We start from the raw sequence: 20,448 nt of genomic DNA, 5'->3' as shown, positions 1-20,448 counted from the left end.
ACAAGCTTCAACAGGACTCTATTTTCAAAGTGGAAACCTCTTTACCAAGCTGCTGCTGCACCTTCTGTAGCTTTCTCCCTGCCTCTCAACTCCTCCCCCTACTTCCTGTTTCCTGTCCTTTCAGACTCCTAACAGCCAGTGCTCCCAATTCTAATAATTACAAGCAACATCTAAACACCACAAAACTGGATTCTCCAAAGACCAACAGACACAGAAAGGACTTTTGGATAAATAGCCAGAGTTTAAACTGACTCTGGGCCTTCATTCTGATCCAGCAAATGGAAAGGACTTTCTGTCCAAAGGGCAGGCACCAATCCTTAAGGAAGGACTGACACCTACCAAAGCCCTTGTGGAGAGAGATGGTGGATGATCTCTGGTAAAATTAACATGCCTGTAGGTTCTTTTATTGTTTTAACATATTTTCTCTGTAAAGCTTGTCCCTTAAGAATAAATGTGCTTGCTTAGAAAAAGCTGAGTGGTAACCTTAAACCATGGGCAATGACACTACTTATAGCATCTGAGAAGAAAGGAAAGCAGGCCTACTTAGGCAGTCTGACTTGCTGGGGAATTCACAGCGTAGGCAGAGAATTGTGAAGCCTGGAAATACCCTGGTCAGGAGGGAGAGGCTCATTTCTCTGCACAAGAGTGGGTGCCCTCGCTGGACCAGGGAGGGGGAAGGAAAGTGCAGTGGCCCTGAACTGTGACACCATGAACCCTCAAATTTCCCCAAAAATGTTCTTCCAGAACTTATTAATAGCTTTCATATTGTCACTGAGGTAATTATGTAGATGCTCAGACAAGTCAGAGAAAGCCATCACTGCTCTTGGACACAAATCTCTGATGCAGTCCAAATATGCTCTCAGACATAGTTTGACGTGTACACCAGGAATAAGTCCCAGATCATTTCTGCCCAAGTGAATCACACAATGTCCAGTAGATCACAACTTCCTATGGCACCACGTAAATGCTGCAGAGTGGGTAAAATATGATGCCATCGCAGGCAACCTCTCTCTTCCCAAATCAGCCTGCAGTTAGCAGTCCCCATGGAACGCTGTACCCATTGTTCTCCTGCAAACATTTGCAACCTCATGATCTGGGAATCACCCCGTATCCACATGTTGGAAATATGGCAGTGTCTTTGAAAACACCACATTAACCTACCCTGAGTTCAGCAAGTAGCCACTCCCTCCCTTCCCATCTCCTCAGGGGCTTACAATACAGATATTTCCTCTAACAACCAGTCCAAAGCTTGCCTACCACCCATCTTCATTGTCCAACCCCTCTGCAGCCACAACCTCGCTCCCTGTCCTTGTTCTGCCACCCTTCACCCCCCCACACACACACCAAGTGCTGTCTTTGGCTCCTCCCCACCTGATATAACAAAAATATTCTGCTGTGTTCACAGCAAACTTCCCCATAAAATGAAAACACATTATAACAGAGACAACTTTCGGCAAGCAATATGAATTATTAAATCTTTATTGCACAGTTGTACAGATTAGAAATGTCAATGGTGGGATGTTCACCAGAGGCAGTAGCGTTAGCACATTCCCTCAAAGTAACCAGGCAAGTATAAAGTGACTGCATAGAAATCCTCTCACGTTTTTTTTTTCTTTACTGGTGCATGCACAATACAATCCTTCTGGACTACCCATCTATGCAAGCAAAGAAGCAAACATGTTCTTGCATACCATGCTCAGATTGGGGCCCCCAAAGCTTTAGTGGATGTCATACACTACCTTGGGTAAAACTTCAGAGACTGCGATGATTTTGACCTGCATCACATCAACAGTTTTATCTCTAGCTCTGCAAAAAAAATTTTTTTTTCAAAAACAACTCTTTTTTTCAGGGTTTATATCTCCGCAACCTCTACTTCAAATGATCCCAAATTTCAATCACTATCCCTATACCGCACCCTTCTTATGAGCACCAAATTTCAAAGGACTCTGACAATGGGACTTAGAAAGGTCTAGATTTAAGTAAAAGTTGTTATGGAACCTTAACGATAGTGGCACTACTGCACCACTATAATACACGTTTATTTAAGGAATTAGATAGCTGAACTTGCATTTATTCAGATTCTTATTTTTTTACATTTTTTATTATGTTAGAAAATGGTGAATGTTGCATATTTTATGTACTAGATGATTATTTTTTACTTACAATTTGTGTCAAGCTCTCTTTAGACAAATTCACATTCAATTAAAGATGCACAAAAATAGCATTTTAATTATTTTTTAAATTAAATAAAGTACCTTTAGTGTGCAGGATACATAAGAAAAAAAGGTTTATCAAAACATGATATGCATTTAAAACTAACTTAGTTATTAAACCATTTATCTATCTATCTAAACCATTATTCTGTGCTTAGCAAATTGAATTGATTTTTTCTGGTCACCATATGCCTCAAGATTTTAGAATTAGTAGATCTCATCTTCTCACACCTACATTTTATCTGCAGATTGGAAGAAGAAAAACAAGCTTTCCTGCTTTTGTCCAAGTCCCTACTGGTTTCTTAACTTTGAATAAACTAATCACTGAACAAAATCAGTTGAATACACTGTAATGCACAAACTATTCTCTCTGTACCTGCAGAAGAGGTTACTGCTGTCAAAAGCTGGTTTAGCACTTCAGCAAACTCTGATTTCAAGTGACTTCCACCAGTTCAGTGGTGTTTCTTTAGAATTTGGCACCAAATATGTACTGCTTAATATTATTTTTGTGTTTAATTTAAATAATTTAAATAGATTATAGTAAGTTTAGGCCTTAACATAAATTGTAAATTTCCAATTTAATTGTAAATATTTTTATAAACAAACATATTTAATTTAAATAAAAAATCCAATTTAAATTAAAAAAATCTTCTTTTTAATTTAAAACATAATATTTTTTCTCCAGTAAATAGAGATAATGGTACTTCTCCAGCTTTTAAAAATACACTAAAATCTACAGATGAAACTATACATTTCATCAAACATTTTGGGATGGGCTTGGACTGCCGAAACCAATCACTGTACAGCACGCCCTGTCCATGTGCGACTTACTCTTTACCTCACCTTACATTCCAGGCTTATTTTACCCATTCTTATCTTGTCTGTTGTAAATCATTCCCTGGATGTTCCCCTTATTTTAGCTAGTACAGACATTCTGTTTTCAGCCTGCTAATCCATTTACTTCCTTAATCCTGCCCCCCAAGAAATAAGGACTCACCTATGTTCAATTACTCATGTGAAGACAGGCCTAATAAGGAATAACCAGGTTACTGCCAAATCCCATCTTTGCCTGGGGGACTACTACACCCTGGACCTGACCCTAGTTTTTATTTCATAGGAACAATTCATCCTTTCCCCCTCTAAATCTTTTAAGCTCCTCATACAGGATCAAATAAAGTTTGTTTGTCAAATCCGTATCTTTGAAAAACCCTGCTCCTCTTCAGATATAAAATAGAAAGATTATCTAGTTCTGTAAATCCTTTTGGATGAATAAACTGTTCTAAATCTTCTCATTTCACATTCTTCATCTCCAGGAGCACAACAACATTTTCAAGAGTCACAAGGTGTGACCCAACTTTTGAGACCTAATTGAGTAACTCCAAATCATCTAATAATTACTTAGTTATATGAATGTACATATTTTTGAAACTACCTGTGCAGTTCCCACAGGCATTCTGAGGGAAATCCTGGCCCCACTGAAATCAGTGGGAGATTTGTCATTAACTTCAGTCGGGCCACGATTTCACCGTCTACAGCCCTGATTCAACAAACATTTACTCATATGTTTAATGTTTCTACCTTGAATAATTCCAGTTGGAATCAACGAGACTACTTACAGTAGCAAAGTTAAGTCAGTGTTTGGAGGATTGAGGCCCAAACGCAAGGCTGTATATTAACTCCACTGCCAAGATGCTCATATACACCCACAATTGTGCCCACTTTGAAATTAAACTATCTATTTAGTTCTATGCCGTTCTCTCTAAACAATCGTGTGCATCATGCATTTCTTTATTTTCCCATACAAAGACTACACACCTTACTGAAAATGTAGCATACGAAGATCTACCACATTACTCCACTAATGACAACTGAGATTTTTCAGAGGATTTAAGAATTGCAATATTACAACTAACAGTCATAAAAACTTAGTTCAATAACCAAATAATGTAAGACCAACTCTGGAGTTATCCTATACAGTACCTGTTTGTAGTATATCTTCACCAGGTTTGTAGAAGCATGTATCCAAAGATTGCTTCACCTTCAGTGACCAAGATCTGCAAAGGAAAACCACAGACATTAAAAATATGTCACTGAAAGTAAATAGTTTGGGCATAAAAGCAGAGCAAAATCATTCCGCTAAACTTCCATTTGGAAATAAATTTAAAATATTATCCTTTACAGTATGTGTAGAGCAATGCATATTGTGTGAGAAAAGAATGACGACGAGTAGGATAATCTATTAAATATTACATTTAAGACATATACAGTATCATAAAGCTTTTAAGTAAGCTTGCTTATGGGAATTCAAAAATAGTACAGGATAGTTCCTGCAAACATCAAGTTTCAGAATAGTAATTTTACTACAACTATCAGTAATGATAGACTAAAACCAACACATTCAATATGTATAATGGCTAGTGGTATGGCAGAAAATAAAAAATCTATTAAAAAAACTACAAACAGACATACATTTGAGCCACATTCTGCCTTTGATTTGCAGCAGAGCAACAGCATGAATTAGAGAACCATGCATCAATAAAGAAAGGTTAAAAATGACAATTCTACTACGGATTCCAAAATCTGGCTCTATATATTTCTGTCCCTAAAGCAGACACATGTTCAGGCATGTGCATGTGCATAGCACTTACCCACAATTAGTAGCTAGAGTCTCTATAAATTCTCCTGGTGATTCTGACACAGTGATACAGATATCAGCACTGTGCAGTGTATAATCCATTTGACAAAACAAATTAGTTTTACTATACAGTTACTAAAGAAAGAAGAAAAAGAAAAGACTGAACAGCTAAAACTGTAAGATGTGGCAGAAGAGGGAAACAAACAAAAAAAGACTTAACTGACATGGAAAGGGATAGAAAAAGAAAGCAAGCAGAAAAGACAACAGTTCAAGTGCCAGACTGAGGTGGGAATGGTCCTTATTTGGTACCAACACTTATCTGGTGGCTCCATCAGTTTGTCTACCACACTATCTTGAGGATTTCTAAGGGTATGTCTACACTGCAGAGTGTATGTGTGTCCTGGCTGATACGTATATGCACATGTGCTTGCCAAGCCTCCGCCAAATGTCCACACTACAGAGCTGCACATGCCCCATACCAATCTAGTTGCATCGACATTGACACTGGAGTTACATATGTTTTGGGGGGGTAATCCAGTGTTTTTAGTGCCTTACTAAATTGAGCCACCCTAGGAATTGGTTGGTGTATTGTGGAAGAACTTGCCTATCCCTCCTGGGCCTTTGTGCAGATGTGTTCTTAGCTAGCCAGCACAATTAGCAAAATGCAGTGTAGCTGTAGCTGTCAATCCCAGGCTATTAGAAAGACAGGTGGGTGAGGTAATAACTTTTATTAAACCAACTTCTGTTGGTGAGAGAGAGAGAGAGAAGCTTTTGAGCTACACAGAGATCTTCCTCAGGTCTGGGGAAGGTAGTCCGAGTGTCACAGCTAAACATAAGTTCGAACAGATAGTTTATCATAAGTAAGGCTATGATTTAGTCATGGGTATTTTTAGTGAGTCATGGACAGGTCATGGGCAGTAAACAAAAATTCATAGCCCATGACCTGCCCATGACTTTTACTAAGAATACCGGTGACTAAAACTTGGGCGGGGGCCGTCGGTGCTCTGGGGGGGGGCAGTCCAGCAGCGCCATGGGTGCTGAGGCCGGTGGCCTGGGACCCCACTGGTGCTGGGGGGGGGGGGTAGCTGGCAAGGGCTCCCTACCCAGGTCCGCGTCCCTGCAGCTCCTCGGCAGTGGAGGGGCACAAGCCAATGGCAGCTGCGGGCACAGGTAGCATGTGGCGCAGAGCCTTTCGCCCCCCCCCCGGCCCCTCCACCGCCTAGGACCTGCAGGGCCATGCCAGTGGGAGCCCCCCACCCTGAGGCAAGCACCCACCCGCAGCCCCCAACCCCCTGCCCCTAGCCCTGAGCCCGGGCAGCCCCTGAGTCAGAACCAGCCACTGCAAAAGTCACAGAGGTCATGGAAAGTCACGGAATCTGTGATTTCTGTGACCTCTGTAACAGACTCGCAGCCTTAAATCATCAGTAGTTAACACATATTCTAAGGCACTATTCAAGGTGAAGTGGCCCGTTAACATCCCTGTAGTCACAGGACCAAAAACAGGGGTTACTGGGCTACAGATTGTCGTAATAAGGCATAAATCCAGTGTCTTTTTGAAGATCATGCAAAACAACTTCAAAAACAGACTCCAAGGAGAGACTGCTGAATTGGAATTAATTTGCAAACTGGACACCATTACATTAGGCTTGAGTAAAGACTGGGAGTGGATGTGTCATTACACAAAGTAAAACTATTTCCCCATGTTTATCCCCCCTCCCCCCCGCACTGTTCCTCACACGTTCTTGTCAACTGCTGGAAATGGCCCATCTTGATTATCACTACAAAAGGGTCTTTTTTCTCTTCTGCAGGTAATAGCTCATCTTACCTGATCACTCTTGTTACAGTGTGCATGGTAACACCCGTTGTTTCATGTTCTCTGTGTATATAAAATTGCCTTACTGTATTTTCCACTGCATGCATCCAATGTAGTGAGCTGTAGCTCACGAAAGCTTATTCTCAAATAAATTTGTTAGTCACTAAGGTGCCACAAGTACTCCTGTTCTTTTTGCGGATACAGACTAACATGGCTGCTACTCTGAAACCTATGATTTTTAGTGTCTAGCAAAGTTATGAATTTAAGCTCCTAGGCTCATCTTTTGAAAGTGTTGTGCAGTTTCCTTTGAGGATGAAGCCTGATAGGTCAGATACAGAGGGATCACTTTGTGAAAGGCAAAAATAATGAGGAGTCCTTGTGGCACCTTAGAGACTAACAAATTTATTTGGGCATAAACTCTGAAACCTTTGTGAAATCTGTTCACCCACAGGTAAAAGGGTGTTTTTGTCTTCTATCATTTTCCTGTGTGAGTTTGTTCAAGAGCGTAGTGATTGTCTGATTTCACCCCCATAGCTGTTATCGGGGCATTCTGTGCACTGGATGAGGTACAATACATGTTGTGATAGGCATGTGTAGGACCCCTGGATCTTGAAAGGCATGTGGTAGACGGTGTAACATTTAGCAGAGGCACTTCCAGCTCTGTCTGTTCCAGCTGGTGCCAGGCCATGGATCCAGAACTACTGGATGAGCTGTTTCTACTTGTGGCTGAACTGTTATTCCAACAGGATACAGACAGAGGATCTAGAAGATGGTGAGTGTCATTTCAGAAGCATTTCCTTCTGAATGGAAGGTGGTGACAAGACTCAGAGGAGAGCTCATTCACAGCAGACAGGAGATATCTGTTGCATGCTGCAACTGTGGTTTCCTATACAGCCTAGTGCTTTTGACACAGGACAACTAGCACGGCGTAGTGGGAATCACATTGTCAGGCAAACCTGGAATTACTAGCAGTAGCTACAGAATTTTCGCAAGATAAAGACCGCCTTCCTGGATCTGTACAAGGAGCTTGCCCCGAATGACCCTCCAGTGCCAGGACTGCAAATGAGGGAGGCCACACCAGTCCAGAAGCACGTTGTTATTGCCACCTTGAAGCTGGCTACCCCTAACTACTACAGGCGGGTGGATAATCAGTTTACTATTGGCAAGTCAACTGTCGATGATATGGTCGTGGTAGCTTGTGAAACCATTAATACTGTGGTTTTGCCACAAGTGGTAGACATTGCTACTATGCCTGAAATAATAACTGGCTTTCGGAGAATGGGGTCTCCAAACTGCGCTGGGGCCACTGACAACACTCAAGTGCCCATAATTTGCCAACCACAAGGACCACATGAATATGTCAACTGCAAAGAATACTACCCTATTGTTCTGCAGGCCTTGGTCAATCACAAAGGCAGGTTCATGAACACCAATGTGGGATGTACAGGAAACGTGCATGACACCAGGGTACTGAGGAGATTTGATGTTTACCTATTTGGACAAGCAGAGACCTTATTCCCTCCAAATAGCATTATCATCAATGGGGTATTTGTGCCCAATTATTTTAGGAGATCTCATTTACCCCCTACTACCATGGCTTATGAAACCATACCCTCACCACAGAGCACCTGGCAGAAGAAGGATTAATTACACACTTAGCAGTTGCAGATGGTGATGGAACATGCTTTTGGAAGGCTGAAAGCAAGCTGGTGCTGCCTACAAATCTGTTTGGATACCAGTGCAGCCAGTTCCATCTGTGCTGTGGCCTGCACAACATCCATGAGGATGAGGGCTAGAATTTTCCCACGGAGTTAACTCAAGATGCTGCTGGTTTGCAGACTCTGTACAAACAATCAAAAGGTGTGCCTGCCATTACTGGGGCTGGGTCCAGAGAAGCAAGAGAAATAAGGGATGCCTTGTGCACCTACATCCCTCCATTGGTCTTAAAAAATACGAAAACAAAAAAATTAAACCTGCCATGCTTAGCAGCATGTTATGCAGTACTGAAGGCTCCCATGCTCAGGGTAGCGGTAAATATGTGGTTGAATACACTGTGGTAAGGGCACGCAGGCAGATTGTTGCCAGACTTGCCATCCTTAGCCTTGTGGTAGATAATCTTTAGGCTCCCCACATTGAACACAGCAGATAGCTTCCAGTGCACAGGAGATGAGTGGGAAGTGAGTAGGTAGATGGGACATAACACACAGGCCCCAAGAGCTGTGGGATGGCACTGGAGCTCACGAGCTCAACAACATGTGCGTTAGCGGCATCTTTACTGCGAGATGGAAAGGTAGGAGAACACCTTACAGCAAAACTCACGCTTTAACCTATACTTCCAGCTGTGTGCATGAACATATGTTCAAAGGGCACAGAGGCTCATATTTGATGTTCTGTGGGGGAGGAGGAGACGGATGGGGATCGGGGGTTGGGCTAAAATGTGCATAAACACACAGGCAAGAACAACAATAACAACCCCCCACTACTCTGCTCTATGTATTCAAGAAATCTTTATAAATATTACAATTTCCAGGATTATTCACTCTATATACTTGTTTGCCATTGTTACCGTTTATGTCAAATGCAGCCAAGACAGACTTGAAAGTTTAGAATCCACAATAAAGGAGCATGAACAATAGAACTACATCTCTGCATCCTCTATTTGATCTCAAAAATTGTCAGTGCTTCAGAGATGAGAAATATAGGAATGACAAAGAAAAATCCCACTAAAGCTACTGTGAAAAATCAGCAAAATATCACCTGCAAAATGGCATAAGCTACTTAGTACATGTACCATGACAAGCAACTGAAGACCTCCTGGATGACCAAAAAGGTAACCTTTACTTTACCATCAGTCTGTAGTCTTCCCTTTCCCCTCTTGTCTCTGTCTCATCTCTTACCCTTCTTGGTGTCCATATCTTTCCTCTTTATTCCCAGTCTCCTACCATAGTGTTTACACCACATGATTAAGTGCACACATGGGTTGATCTGGGATGACTCTGTGAGCCAGTACTTTTCCTAGAGGTCAGGATTTATTTTTAAAAATTAATTATCTGGACCTTATAGTTGTGAAAATTGCCTTCAAAATGTGAACTGCGTGTAAAACACCACAATAAAGTTCAAATGAATCTGCAGACAGCCTGAAACAATAGCTCTGAGGGAGGTGAACTGTTCCCATTCATCTCAAATGGGTATTAACTTTGAAGCTCCATTACGACAATTTAACCATCAACATTATGAACTATTTCATTGCTGAAATAGTTGCACTACTGAAAGCGTGCAATAAACAAAAGGGACAATCATCTTATGCACAGCACACTATGAGAGGCATCTTATTATTCAGGTATCACAAGTAGATGGAACTTGGTTTGCAAGCACAATTTGGGAAAATGTCACATTTTTCCTCCCAGATAATCAGCCAACCTGCAGATGGCTGCTCCTTCCTAGTACTCTACTGCAAAAATGACAGAAAACAACAAGAACATTCCATTGTTTAGCTGTAGAGAACCGCACAAGGAAACAACCTCATCTCTCACCACCAGTCCAATTCTGGATCCTGGTACTGAGTAGCATTTATTTTTGACGTGTTTATTCAGTAGGCTATCCTGAAAAGCATATACAGATATAAAACAAGCTGTGAAAAGTATTTATTTGTAGTGCTCTTCTTTCTTTACTGTCAGTGACTGCCATTTTCACAAACAAATCATGCCTTCCACTGTTGTCCTTTATTCTGCGAACACCAAAAACCCTCCCACAGCTGTTAACATTTGTTTCATTTATCATTTATTGACAAACTAAAGGACAAAGGCATGATTTAACAGATTGCTCTGTGTAAAGACACAATACAGTGCACACACACAAAAAATCATCAAATGCCCCTGTCAGTAAGTCTTACAAAGTACAGCTTAATGAATGTATGCAAATTGCTGTAATATACAAAATGTCTGGTACTACTTCAACAAGTAATGCGCTTATGAAGAAATCTATAGAGAATGGTAAGATACATCAATCTAATTTGTCTTTGAAATAAAGGGATTTGGTTTCCTCAAGATAATTTCAATTTTTTTTTTTTAATGCCTGGTGGAGTGACAGTAAAACATTACATACAATGAACCACCACTTTAGACCCTGGAAGACAGGATTATTAAATTGAAAAAATTCAGCAACAGATAAACTGGAAGTGCATTGTTACATGCTGGTATACTTCAATCTTTTCCGTAGTTGTTTTGACATCTTGGCATTTTTAAAAATCATTACTTCCAAGTCTGCTAAATTAAACATACCCTATTTTTCACAGTTGCCCTAAGTAAGCTTTACCACCATTGAAGTCAGAATTTAAAGTAAGGCTCAGTTTCGTGCTGTCTGGGGGTTCTTAACATTTACACTGACAAAATTATCAGAAGCCCAATTTGCAACTGCCTTTCTTTTTAAACAGTAGGTATTAGAGTTTGTTAATACCTTCCCCGCCCCGCCCCCCCCAAAAAACAAACCAGTTCTTTCGGTGAAAAATAGCTTTTCAGTCAACATTTTCCAGATTTTCATAATTAACAAACAAAACCTGAAAAAAAAATAGTACAATTTCTTAATTTTTGAAATATGAACATTTTTACTAAAAATTCTTTTTAGAAACCATGATGTTTTGGTTTTCAGTGTTTTTTGTACAAAAGATTGACAAACACAAACAAAATGTTGGCAAATGCAGCGGGGGGGGGGGATTAATTTTTTGGTTTTAATTTCCAGTGACAAATAATTGATATTTTTCAACCAGTCCTGCCATCTATGTGACAGAATGTTTATACCATTTTCCTTACACTAGTATCTGAATGTCAGCAACAGTGACATATTTGAGACATATGTCTAGAGACCCCAGCATGTCTCCATGAGCTATGGTAGCCACCATGAGCACTGTATGTTGGAACCTGTAGTCTCTCCAGGCCACATCTCTATAAAGAAGAGAAGGAGAGCCTGGGCCACAAGGTAGAACTCTGTGGACTGCAGTTGGCCAATAGGCTACACTTGGAATTAAAGCCTAGGCTAGGAGGTTTCCACTCATAGTTTACAATGGGAGTTCTCAGAAGAAAGTGTATCATATTTTTGGGACAGCAGATTGTGACAAAGCTACTCCAGCAGCAACTGAAAGCTACAGATTTCCTGGATCCTGATCTTTCTGGTTTTAGGTCTGTGTATGAGACAGAAACAGCACTTTCTGTTGATGATCTCACAGTGATGGAGAAGCCCCAAAGATGTCTGTGCCAATTCTTTTAGATGCCACATATCAGGGCTGGAAAAATCCACTCACCTTGACAGAGGTTATCAAACTCTGCAGGATCAAGGCTTTCATATGAAAGAGAAAAGTTTCTAGTGCTAGGATTGTGAAGAAAAATACCCACTAATAAACAATTGTAAGGATCTTAATATATGCGTCAAGAGCAGTCCATTATTTGAGTATAGCATGGATGCTCGTTGATAATCTTAAAAATTTAAACAAACACATTTTGTCTGATAAGTGTCCTCACCTAACAAGTATCAGATCATCCTTTACCCATGTCATACTACTGTAGAACTATTTACCATAATTAACAAACAAACGCAGGTTTTACTCATCTCATTAGGCAAAATGACTAAATTGGACAGTGTTCCATATAAAACTTTTGCATCTCTGAATCAGAGGATCTGGATCAACAGCAGAAATGAACTAAACTCTTCATAACAGAAAGCTCAGGTTGAAATACATCATCAAAAAATCACTACAAACACCTCATTTTCCCAATAATTTGTATAACTCTTGCACTTCTGTTACACTGAATATTCAATAGTCTGACAGTTCTAATAGTAGAAAATGGCTCTTATGTCTCTACAAGTGAACACATAATAGAATGCCTTTTTTGTAGCATTATTCTAAACTTTTATTTTATTATTTACACCATTGAAATCTCAGCTGACAATCAAATGTTAACTGCATAAATAATCTTACACCCATTTAAGATGTACCAGTATTTAACAAGGATGCCCGTTATAATACTTAGGCCTAATTTTGCCTTTAAATATGCATGTTGGTGGCTCCCCTTGGCTTCAGAGAGTCCCATGAACATATAGCCAAAGACTGAAATATGAAAAATAAATGAATATGCCAAGTATCGCTGTACTACACATCATAATACACCTCATTTTTCAGATTTCCCCTACCATTGTCATCATTATCATTCATATTTTCAGTCTCTTTTTAACATCAGCCTGAAAGTACAGCAAAATTTCCCTTCTTTTACTCTACCCTTCGTCTACATCAAGAGGAACAGTTTATGCTTGACGTAGTTAATAAAGGCAAATTAAGGAAACTCATTCTCTCCCACCTCCTCTCTTATCCCCTGAACCCAGATGAAATTATACTAATTAACATAAATTAAATGAAACATTCTAACTTCCCTGGAAGGGGGAGGAAAAGATAACCTCTGGGAATCCGTCTTCTTAAAGCTCTCCTAAGATGCAATGTCTAATAGACTTTAGAAAAGTCTGTATAGACGACTTCAGCTTCAGTATATCAAAATAGCTTCAATAAAATATATTAGCATGTGCATCACTGGCAAAATAACCTTTACACATTGTGCAATGGAGTGTGCTGCAGGTAATGAAATAAGACTTTTTAAACTCATTAATTCATTATCTTCACCCAGGGGCACCAATTTGTAAAGTCTGGGTGAACCTCCTCAAGCAGATGAACAAGGATCAGAGCCAATCACCAACTAGACAGTTTTGAGCAGCCTGTTTATTAACCAGAGCCAATTTTAGATGTCATATGTAAGGTGATGTAAATTAGACCTCCTTACACTAAGAGAGACTCTCACAGACCTGCTTAAAGAAGGAACCATACAAATACAGTTACAAGATGACTTCCGTTATACCTCTGGTATTTTGGGGAGGATTGTCTGGAAGACAACCTCTCTTCAGAAACATTGCTTAGAGATTGATCTGAACAGTCACTGAAAGAATATCTGTTCTTGAGGACAGGGTGTAAAAATGTAAAGCGTGGCTTAGAGAAATCATCATTCCATGTTCTTAGCCACTGTGTTGTAATGCATGCAAACTGAAACTCTTAGTTAGCACACCCTCTTCTGCAGTCAGGCTATAAAAGGAATGTGTCTTTCAAACTGGATTGGGATTTACTGGGGGGATGATGGATTCAGTGGCTGGGTTGAAACGCATTCTGAGAAAGCCACAGAAATAGTTAGGGAGTGCAAACATTTCTTTGAAAGTTCATTCTATCTTCTTGTCTACAGTATTCCTGGGGATACATTGCCATCCAGCGAGGTGTCACCTGTGGTAGGACCAGAGACTGCTGAAGGACTCTGCTCAGGTGGTCTGTTTCTTTTTCGTAAGACAACATAGCTTATGGGAGTTATGGAGACCAAAAATTTATGATCGGGGTGCTCCAGACAGAAGATTGAGAATTTACCAAACAGTGGACAGGCAGGATACTTTCGCTTATATCTTCCAAGGGCAACAATGATCCTTAACGGGCTTGGAAGGACAATCATGTCTTGCTCAGTAAGTTAAGTAAGGTATTCTTGTCCTCTAGTTTATATTCCCTAGCAACTTTTCAACTTTCGATACCACTGCAAGGTTTCTGCGAGATCAAACTCATTCTCTACATAGGCAGCAGCGACAAATTCAGAATAATGCTTCATCTCTCCAGATCAGCTTGCTGGAACTATCTTTGTTAAACTGACCCCTTCCTCAAATGAGCTATCCTCACAAAACTGGATGGAAGACTCACTAATCCCATGATCTGTCTCTAGATCTGCTCTATTTTTAGTGGGAAAGAAGAGATGAAGCATACCTGACCGTGCCTTCTATTCCCTGCATGCACAGTTTTAAATGGTGGGCAGGCCAGCTTACAGTATAGCAACCTCAGTTGCTGGCTTACCCTGGAGTTTCACAGTTTCTCATCCTCTGGCAGGCTAATCTTCTCTTCTTCAGCAAAAGGGGGTGGAAAAATGAGCGGGTGGTTTGGGTTGGCTTTGCTCCAGATGCGGCCACTAGTGAGAGTCTAACTGGGGACCTCACAATGGGGCAAGGAGGCTGAGGGAGAAACTAAAGGATCACCAATTCCCCCTCCTTTGTGGCAAATGACCCCTATGATGGTGGAAACTTATGATGGTGTTTTTGCACTCCTGTTCTTATGTACCACTATTACCTATGTTTCTAAAGAGATACGAGATACTACTTCCCTGTCACAAGACACACTGATTGCACTCTGCTGTCATAAGAACAGAAGTGCAAAAACATATATTTATTGTTCCTTCCTCCCTAACCTCCCTCCAACTACTCAACAAAGTAATATTACAAGAAAAAAATCGACCTTGTGTTGTATTGATCTTGATTTTTGCTGTTGCAGCTACTCATAATTGGTTTAAGCTTTGCCGTTGTAAGGTGCCAATTGCTGTCAAGCAATACACACAAACAAAACATCTGTTAGGTACATCTCACCACTTAACCAAGCTACATGTTGAATGGGAAAAAATAGAATATGTTCATAAAATAATTGTATTAATTTTTCATCCTATATGAAAGCTCAAATAAATTCTGAAGAGGTTTGTAGATTAATTTTAGTTTAAAAATAAACCTGAGGGAGCCACAGACTTAATGTACTTACTGCTGTTGGCCTGTAACACTGCAACAGCAAATTGGAGGAGTCTTCATAAAGAATCACCATTCCATTCAAAGGAACACGATTTCCCTTAGCAGGAAACATTAGATGTTCTCAAAAACTCACACATACAAATATTGAGGAATGTGCTTTCAAGTGTAACAGTAGCCTCCTACCAATCCTCTGTAACCCTACTTTTCCCATAACACTCTGACTTTTTAATGCAGAATAAGTTTCTTCCCTAAGATGGACAGGGCTGCATTTTCAAAGAATCCATTTAAGATGCAATAGCAAGAGACATATTTTCATTGAAGCAATATAAGAAATGCAGCTAAAGAATAGAACGTATCTGTATGCTGTTTTGTGCCTGAAGTGCTCAATTAACATAAAACAGAATATGCAGAATTTCTGATTTTCAAAACATTAATGGAAATCTATGCCTGCACAGCTGGACACTGATCGATGCCTCCTTGATCCTGTCCCCTCGTGTTTGTTCCGGTTTTGTGTGATGCAAATAGATTGTGCCAGATCCTTTCCCTCCCCGCACTCCTCTTCAGCCACTGGATTTTGATAACCAAAACTAAAGTAATTTACAGCAGGCTACAACTACCCGCACACACACACACTGTTACTAAGACAAAAATGTTAAATTAAAATTTTATTTTAATAGAATTTTATCCTTTAGAGTCACCTTTAATGTTTATCCCCAAGACAACTGACAGGAAGAAAAAGGAAAAACACTAAAGGTAAGCCCATGTTCAGTTCCTATGCTGGTCCACAAAGGGCATGAGGTTCAAGGCAACAACACAAGAAAGCTTCCTTACCTTGTGCGCACACACACTGGAACTATGCAAAATGTTTGTCTCTAGCCCATACTGATGCCCAGATACTACGTTGATCGCTGTCAACAGAAGAAGTTAGACAGCTGGATAGATAGGAGTGAGGTCAGTGCCACTGCTGATAGGAGCTTGTCTAAAGTGAGTGGACATGAGCAGAGCAGGCCAGACCCAATAGAAAGTAGATGTTGCACCCTCTTCTGAAGTGACAGAGTGGCTGCGTGCGCACTCTGTGATCCCCAAAGTGTACCTCTACAGTGCCCCTAACAAACGGCTGTGCCTTAAAGACAACAGAGACTCTACCACTTCATCTCTGCCAGATTAGCAGGGTAAAACACTCTCTCATCTCTCCCCTTTATTTCACTGCTTACAGTAACGTATGAGATCATTGGGACAATGGAACTCTCTTCAGTAAGGGTAAAGCTCATCTGTGAGGGAGAACTTCCCTGGGGGCTGATCAAAGACCATGGAAGGTAAAGCTCATCTGTGAGGGAGAACTTCCCTGGGGGCTGATCAAAGACCATGGAATGAACTCCCTCAGGAACTAAGGACCATCACAAACCTCATCATCTTCCACGCTAAGTGCAAGTTGCCTATCTTTGACCTGACTCCTCTAACACATGGGAACATATATATAAAAACACAAAAACAAAATAAAACCGACAAAACACACTCAACCAAACCAAAACACTTCACTATGCACACTTCTCCCCCAGGGGTCAGGATGAAAGAACAAACGACATGTGACAGATGTTAGTCATGTCACCTAAGGCACTACTGCAAGGTGCTAAGATACTATGGTGATGAACGCAGTGTAAGCACCCATGCAAAACAGAATAGAGGTTGTATCTTTTTCATATGTCCTTGAACTGTGAGTATATTTGATGCTCCCTCTTTAACAGCATTGTTATCTGTGGATTGGACACTGCTGAAGTATGTTCTTTTTCATTTTATATGTAGGACCAAATTCTACAGTCTTTATTCTGGCAAAACCTTAATTAAAACGTCAGTAGGAAATCTGTTTTAATTAAGGGACTACAGAAAGGGCCATAGGATTCGACCCACAGTATTCTGTCACAGGTTTTTTTTTCCAGTTTCCTTTTTAACTATCTGAGTTTTTATATAAAATAGTTTTGCTCTTTCCAATCTATTTCCAATAGACAAATCTACTAAACTGGAAATTACAATTCCCATCAACCATTTCTCCACTGATTTAGGGCCCTCTGGAGGTGAATATGTAGACACATCCATTTCCCCTAGCCAGTAGGGCAGAATTGCAATGAAACACCCTGACCCAGGAAGTATCCTGGATTTTGGAGAAGCAACAGCTGCTGGCAAGCCAGGAGCAGCTGAATGCAGGGAAATTTCCAGGGAACTGTGTGCAGAGAAGGCTGCAACAGCAGCCAGGGAACCATGTGTGAAACAGGACATGATAGTTGGACACTGCAGGAAGGTTCAGGTCTGTGTGGAACTTGTGAGGAAGCAGCAGACACTGGGCAGGGAGCCAGTGCAAAGGCACCCCCACATGACACACAACTACCTGAGCCTGACCTGGAAATCTGCAAGCTCTTATTTGCTTTTAATAAAGAACTGGACTAGGCTTCCCCCCAAGGGCCAAACAGGAACTACTATTGTTTTACTTTGAGCTGTACCTGTTTAAGATAGTCTATTTATGGCATTTTCAGCTTTCCCTTTCTTGCCAGCCCTAGTAAAATACTCCACTCGAGATACATGTCTGGGGGGACCCACCAGGACTAGTACCTATAAGGGTCGAGCAGCTGAAGAACCTCCCGCACTGGCCTCTGAGCTGTGGGACACCTAATACACTACTAGTACCTTAAAGGCTTGGTATACCACAGCACTGCACAGTTGTAGCAATTAGTTTGGTGGGTTTTTAAAAAACTTAAATCCTTTAAAAAAATGATCTCAAAATCAAATACATCCCTCAGTAGTCTGACCTGAAGAAATGCAGACTAATGCATTACAAATGCAGTTTTGAAATGCATCATAACTACACATGAAAATAGAGGAAGTTTGCATGTATTAATTGGTGCTTAAATGTTAAAGTGTCTGCAAGTGCAATTGTGTACCCAAATAAGCCCACCACTGCCAATTTTATTCATGCAATACAGGCACATCCTATTTTAAAATTATCCCCATCTGTTAGATAATACTCTCTCCTGCATAGCATGCCACTCAACATATTTTAAGGGAAGCAAATCTTCCCAGCTTTCCACCAGACCCCAGGTGGTTTGGATTTTTCAGTTTAAGCCTTCCTAAGACACAGAGGGCTAGATATTGAAAGCATTATGCAGAACTTGTATATTAGAAAATGGATTTTTAGAGGTACAGATCTCGCAACTTTCCCAAGAGCAAAGGATTAGATAGGCAAAAAAAAACAAACAAACCACCCAGCAAACTCTCCAACCACCACATTGCATTCCCTGGGGGTTAATTTACTGTACTCAGAAGAGCTGTAAGAGACTGGTCATTCTGTGTCAAGAGCCACACAAGTTAAATATCTGCCCAGGCACATCTCCCCTTTAGCAGTATCTGCATGGCTAATCAAAACTTACTCCTGCAGTCTTAATAGTCTATATTAAAAAGCATGAATGACAAAGCAATTATCCTCCATTTATTAAGCTGACCCCAAGCAGCTACCCAGATTTCTAGCACTAGTTGTAACAATGGCTGTTCTGGGAACAGTGATATCTGTTTTCAGGAGAAACTATTGTCTCAGATTGTCATTTCTTAAATTCACTGAATTGTGTTTTCAAAGATGGAGATTTGGGTAAACAGACCAGTGCCACTCCTTATCTCCTAAGCCAGGACCTACAAGAAGACTAGGGACTGAATGGCTTGGCAGCAGTTCTGCAGAAAAGGACCTAGGGGTTACAGTGGACGAGAAGCTGGATATGAGTCAACAGTGTGCCCTTGTTGCCAAGAAGGCCAATGGCATTTTGGGATGTATATGTAGGGGCATTGCCAGCAGATCAAGGGACGTGATCATTCTACTCTATTCGACATTGGTGAGGCCCCATCTGGAGTACTGTGTCCAGTTTTCAGCCCCACACTACAAGAAGGATGTGGGACAATTGGAAAGAGTCCAGCGGAGGGCAACAAAAATGATTAGGGGACTGGAACACATGACTTATGAGGAGAGGGTGAGGGAACTGGGATTGTTTAGTCTGCGGAAGAGAAGAATGAGGGGGGATTTGATAGCTGCTTTCAACTACCTGAAAGGGGGTTCCAAAGAGGATGGATCTAGACTGTTCTCAGTGGTAGCTGATGACAGAACAAGGAGTAATGGTCTCACGTTGCAGTGGGGGAGGTTTAGGTTGGATATTAGGAAAAACTTTTTCACTAGGAGGGTGGTGAAACACTGGAATGCGTTACCTAGGGAGGTGGTAGAATCTCCTTCCTTAGAGGTTTTTAAGGTCAGGCTTGACAAAGCCCTGGCTGGGATGATTTAGTTGGGGATTGGTCCTGCTTTGAGCAGGGGGTTGGACTAGATGACCTCCTGAGGTCCCTTCCAACCCTGATATTCTATGATTCTATGAATATTTACGGCCCTACTCTACCACTTTTGTTCTGGATGAGTAGTAAGATCTGTGACAGTGGCAAATTGGGTTGCCAACTTTGGTTGGACAAATTCCTGGAGATTTCATTACATAATATAATCTTTAATTAAAGATTAATCTTTAATTCCTGGAAACTCCAGGACAATCCTAGAGGGCTGGCAACCCTAGTGGCAGACCAGGTGCCTGCTCATGCCAAGGCCTCTAGGCCTCAACTGAATGCTGACCAATACAAAGCTGAAAACCAGGATGGTTTTCAAAATATTTAAAATAGATGTTAAGTTGGTGTTTAGTATTTAGGCTTTATTAAATGCTTATAGGATGCTGCATGCATTAACCTCATTTGTAATATCGGTATCCCATTTTCATGCTGTCTGGAGTGGCTCACAACTGTGCCTCTCTCAGGGCAGACTGTCAGAAAACAAGAACAGACACCCCAAACTGGTGGTATATTTTATAATTAGATTCACTAAGCCAGTAACAAATGTGAACTCCTGAATCACTATACCAGACTTACCATGGAGTCACAGAGAGTCCCCTTAGACTCTCCAGGCTTTCTTGCCAACCAGACAAATGGAACTTTGTGATAAAAGATTACTTAAACCTAAATCACACCACATCAAGTTTCTCCCAGTCCCAAAAGATCAATCACTTACCCCAGATCAATTGGTTCTCTGGATCTTACACCAAAGACAATGCTGGCAGCCAATTCTATATTAAACTAACTAAAGG

The 20,448-nt window shown here is 40.8% G+C and overlaps 1 protein-coding gene across 15 annotated transcripts in view; it reads right to left on the bottom strand.

Annotated features, from left to right (window-relative positions):
- ENOX1 (ecto-NOX disulfide-thiol exchanger 1) overlaps positions 1-20,448 on the bottom strand; it is a 506,538-nt gene that overhangs the window by 414,584 nt on the left and 71,506 nt on the right. For 9 of the 15 annotated variants that reach the window (XR_012159113.2, XR_012159112.2, XM_073345386.2 and 6 more), the window contains exons 2-3: positions 4,194-4,267; positions 1,740-1,806 (exon numbers count right to left, since the gene is read on the bottom strand). The gene's annotated coding sequence lies outside the window, so the exon portion shown is untranslated. The remainder of the gene's footprint in view (positions 1-1,739; positions 1,807-4,193; positions 4,268-20,448) is intronic. The other 6 variants (XM_073345396.2, XM_073345254.2, XM_073345336.2 and 3 more) reach the window with 1 other exon arrangement.

Source organism: Lepidochelys kempii, chromosome 1 (genome assembly GCF_965140285.1).
Source record: "Lepidochelys kempii isolate rLepKem1 chromosome 1, rLepKem1.hap1, whole genome shotgun sequence".
Taxonomy (NCBI): Eukaryota; Metazoa; Chordata; order Testudines; family Cheloniidae; genus Lepidochelys; species Lepidochelys kempii.
Note: the sequence above shows the minus strand (reverse complement) of the source record. Positions and strands in the feature narration are given on the sequence as shown.